Raw genomic sequence first — 5,410 nt, 5'->3', positions numbered from 1 at the left:
ACCTCGAAATATGAAGCACCTGGAAGCTCTGAAGATAAGTAGGCTCAAAATCTTGTTTTTACAGACTTCAGTTCCTCCTTAGGAGGAGGTTGTCTATGTCCTCGAGTTCCCGGATGTGGGTGTCCTCCCTCCTAAGAAGCTCTTTGTGCTTCACTAGTTCCTGTAGTGCCTCCTCATAGGTCAGACTACTGTACCCTGCAGTGGCATCAAAAGGGTTGCTGTCCGGGATTTTCCTGAGGTCTTCATGACTTGTCAGATTCATATGAAAACTTGAAGGTGGCATTATATTTGCAGCCCTGAATTTTGCTGTAAACGGATTAGTTCACTCATCACCAAAATAGTCCTGCTGATTTTCACTAAATGCTTTGGGTGATTTCAAGTCACAAGAGCTATCGGATCCCCCATTGTTAAGTTTACAGATCTTCTGCTATCTTTTTTTCCCAGTCACACTTTCAAAGGGGCTTTCTCCCTTTTCTCTCTCTTATTTTCTGTCCTGACTTCAACTGATTTTGTAAATAAATTCATGCTGCTCTCCCATGATTCACTGCTTTCTTCAAATGGATTTTTCTTCGTTGGCAGTGTTGCAAATTTTGTGGGTAATGAAGCAGTCACATTTGTAAATGGGTCATTTCGTCTCCCGAAAGACGATTCACCTTCATCCACACTGCTGTCAGGTCGGTTCATTTTAGAAGTATCAAAGCTTAATGTTCTTGTGTGGAGATCTGAGACTTCCACTTTCAGGAACTGCTCCAAAGGAATCGATCTGGCGTCCAAGAAGATGTGATTGACCAACGGTGCCAGACTCGGATACTTGAGACATTGAATGTGCGGAAGAGAGTCGCTGAGGACCCACAAGGAAAGGCTTTCTTGGCAGACCCCCGCGCCCGGCGTCCGCACCTCCACGCTCCGCAGGCCCGGGGATGGGCCCGTCGGCGAGGGCAGTGGCTCCCGGGCCTGAGGGCAGATGAAGCCTGGCCTCCGGGGCCGGGCGGAGGGCTGCGGAGGTGGCCCGCCCTGCAGACCGGAGCTCGCTCGCCCAAATTCGCAGCCCCCGGACCCGACCCTACCCCCCGCTCGCCTCTTAGGGCAGGTCCCCGGGAGCGGAGGGCCCGGGGGAGGGGGACGCGGGGCGGTCCGCGGCTATGCCTATAATTTATTAATAAAACCGAACAAACCCTAAATTTAAAATATACACATACACACTTCAAGTTCTTAAGCGGTTGCATTACCTGCAGAAAAATACTTAAATTGACTTAGAAATTTCTTAGGATGCTTACTAGTGCAAGACAAATTTATAACCCCTAAAAAAATGCCAGGTCACGCACATTTCTAGGCTTCCACAGAGGCCACCAAAAATAAAAATAGGTCTGTACCCTAGGTTACTACTTCTCTGCTCTACATAATGAATGATAGGTGCTTTACATACTCAAAGCTTTCAAATGCTAAACTAAACGAAGTTCAACAAGTTTCTTTACTGCTATACTTCTCATAACCTTTCATAACTTCACATAATTATAGTTACAGAACAACAGATACTAGCATTGTGGGAAGCTGATAAAGGTGCACGGGAACTGTATTTTTGCACCTCCTGCATGCCTATAATTATTTCAAAATGAAAAAATAATAAAACTCTACAAAGAGACTGATAAAATGTCTCTTCCATATCATCCCCAAGTAAATCATGGTTGCCAATTTCTTCCATATTCTTACAGAAACAAGCTCTTTATATATAATACATTGAGACTATTCAAGGAAGCATAGTATGGTATCTAATCTGACCCCCAAAGCTTTTCGTGATGGGACATCTATTAACATCAAGTGGAAATAATTTGGGGAATGTATTTGGAAAAAATTCTTACATCATAAAGAAACACCAGTGAGAAGCCATCTCCTCTGCTTATTGAGAGATTTGATTTATAAGTCTCTCAAATCTCAAACACAAAGTTAGAAAAACAAGTACTTAGGTGATTAGGAAAACTAATGATCAAGAATAAAGTTTTGATAAATTTCAAGGTGATAAACCTTTTGTACATTACAGCCTACTACATATCAGACAGCAAACATTCATTTGCCCCTAAATGGTGATAAACCAGTGGCCATGAGTCTATCAGTAATCTATAATATACATGTAAAAAAAAATCTAACTCCATAATTAAAATCCACTAGCATGAAAACAAGAACATCAATCCAGTTAACAAAGCTGAGCAAGGAATCTAAATCAGGCGGAGCTGGTGAACCAGGTGATACTTTTTAAGTTAATTGTTGCTCAAGAAAAGAAAGTAGGATTTCACCTTTGCTGCAGTCTGTTTATGCTTCTTTTTGATGACTCCAACACTTACTCTCATAAGCATCTGTCCTCCACTCTTCTGCTAACTGGTGAACAAACAGTAAACAGTTCAAAGCTCCTGTAAGAAAGAAAAGTCAGTAAGAATTTTAAACTCTAACATTGGTGCTTTGAAATCATGACTTTTAAAAATAAAAGATCCCAAAGTTTAATGTTGTACTACTTATTTACTATTGTGATTAAGTCAATTAACTTCTATTTAAAGAAATACAGAAGCCGGTTTAATATAGGGTCCATCTTAGATTCCCTACTAGAGAGACTTAGTTATTGCAATATATGAGACAAGCCTATGTAAGGCTAACCAAAGGCCATAGCCAATAACATTGTAAGGCAACGTTATATCAAAACTTATTTGGGACTCTTATCACATCACAAATTCCTGCTTCCAATTCCAAATAAATTTAAATTTATAATGTAATTTAAAATTTCCCCAAAATTTAAAATCAGAACATATCAACAACTTGACTTAAGGCGAATCATCTCTCGTTCTACAATCCAAGGTCTAAAGATTTTTTTAACCAGATATTTAATTTGAAATACTATTCAAAAATATACTAATAATTGAAATTCCAAGTTTACTGAATTGAAAAGCATATGTATAGAGGCCAAGTCACTTGTCATCCAACAATATCAAAATAATATTTACTACTAATAATCTTTAAGGCTCTTAAGACATTACTTAAAATATAGAAGCAGACAGTACAAAATTCAAAAGTCCATAAAGAACTGTAGTTATTTGAGATGTTAGCATTGTGGGAAGGTGGGTAAAAGGTATATAAGGATTCTCCATTAGTTTTGCCACTTCTTGTGTATCTGTAATTATGGCAAAATAAAAATATAAAGCAAAAAAGTCTACAAAAAGGTAGATTGTCAAAGAGTCCTCTCCCACATTATCCCCCAGTCATCCATGGTTACCCGTTTCTTCATATTCTTACTGAAACAAAGCTTTACATATAAGCAACCTATATATATGATTTAATACACACAAACACATATCATTATTTAATATAGTACATGAACATTTTGCTAAATAATTAACTCAAAAGTCACTATCCAAACCAAAAAGTGCTATTCAATCTACATTCACGTATCTTGAAAACAGTTAAACTAGTGCACAAAATCCAAGCAAGAGAATGTAAAGTGAGCTGCAATCCTATCTCAATTCTCCCTCCAGGGTCACATCCAGTGCCCTTCTATTCAAATTATTGGTAACATCTTCCTCATCCTCTGCTTCTACCAGATACCTGAAGGCCCTACCAACTTAGATCCAAACAGGTATTATATTTAAACATACAATCTCTTTGCTCATTTATTTACTAGTACACACTCTCTACAGTTAGAACAATATACAAAACCTAATTCACTATTTTTTGTACTGCACACAACCACTCCCCAACAGTTCATTAAAGGTTAAGTAACTAGGTAATGCAGTGTTTTAAGTTACTTATATTATGCAGAAACCTTAAGTTGATTGTTACAGATGTTTAAGAATGCTTTAGTGTTATCTGCTGAAAATAGGAGTTTGGAATTTTAATTTAATCAAATAAAAGAACTTATGGATGAAGATATTCTTTTGGTACTTTTTTGATGTACTGTCTTCTTTAATTCTCACAAAAACTATGAGATAAAGCACCCTACTAGAATTCTTTATATTATGCCATGTCAATTTTTTTTCAAACTTTCCATGATTATCACTATTTTCTTTTGCAACAAAACTATTCCATAATATGGCATAATTTCCTCTGTTAATCTGTATTTTCTATTTCTAAAGATAAATAGCTTCCAGATGCCCTCAGGATAAATTCCTTAATACTAAACACCACTTACTAGGCTTTTCCAGTTTCACCTCACTTTTCTCAGGTTCCAGTTCTATACTAGGTCTTTTGACCTTCTTTCAAGATTCAAATGCAACCCGGCCTACAAGCATCTACTGGTTTGTAAACTCTGAAAAGTCCAACCCCCACCTCCATCACCAGTATGTAAGGTTATGTAGATCCATGGCACCCTGAACTTCCTATTGCCCACCGCACACACTGCATACATTATGCAGCTATTCTCACCTGTCCTCCTCCATATACTAAGGACAAGAACTATGTCTATCTCCCCAACACTGTATCCCTAGTGACCTTTAGCCCATGGCCAGTATATAGCAGGTAGTCAATAATTATTATTGCATGAACAAAAGATACCTCCGCATTTCCCCAAATTAGGCAAAAGTTTTTTAATCAATCCCACATAAACCACATTATGTTTTGAGACTGGGCTCACGCTATTAACCTACATAGAAAGTCCTTTCCTCTTCATGGGTATGAGCCATAGATACTAACACAAGTTAGTATTACTTTCTCTGATATCAGAGCATTTTTTAAGCAACCCATTTTTCTGTCATAAACAGTTAACTGAGCAATGCCACTCAAGGGCACTAAGGTCTAAATTAAAATGGTCAGAATAAAAACAAAGTTTAAGGCATTATGTAGGTGTCAAATTTCAAGAAAATAAGCCATTGCATCGAGCATTTACCATGGGGGGGAAGGGATTAGTTTGCTTGAAAGGTGAATCAGAACATAATTTACAAAGAAATATACATTTCTTTAGAGTCTCAACTGATCAAAAGACTAGGCCAGCCTGACCTCCTCCTCCCTTCATCGTAGCACTTTTTGAGTTTTATGTAAACCATAAGCACCCAAATATTTGCACAGCATTCCTCTGTAATAACTAAAAACTAAATGAACCAAGAGAAAGCTGAATAATTTATTCAAATTAACAGATGTACTCAGTACTCCCTGGGGATACACAATTAAATGAGGCATAAAACAAAAAGTCAGTGCAGAGTAACTATGAAATAGCACAAGGAAATTATGAGTACAAAGCTTAGAAATAACAATCCACATGTATATCATGCATTCCCAACACACACGGTGAATTCCCAGCATTAACTGTACACTCCGAATGTTCCAGGAATTACAAACACTAGGAACACAAAAAGTTCCCAATTCAAAGTTCCTGGTACAACGGGAGAACCAAACCCATAAAGAAATTGAAGACACTGTGGGATGACAGATGACA

At 37.8% G+C, this 5,410-nt stretch overlaps 1 pseudogene; it reads right to left on the bottom strand.

The window, feature by feature from the left end:
* On the bottom strand, positions 1–1,594 carry LOC130679751 (rab11 family-interacting protein 2-like; annotated as a pseudogene).
* Positions 1,595–5,410: the final 3,816 nt, after the last annotated feature.

This window comes from Manis pentadactyla, chromosome 12 (genome assembly GCF_030020395.1).
Source record: "Manis pentadactyla isolate mManPen7 chromosome 12, mManPen7.hap1, whole genome shotgun sequence".
Taxonomy (NCBI): Eukaryota; Metazoa; Chordata; class Mammalia; order Pholidota; family Manidae; genus Manis; species Manis pentadactyla.
This window is presented reverse-complemented; position numbering and strand designations above follow the sequence as displayed.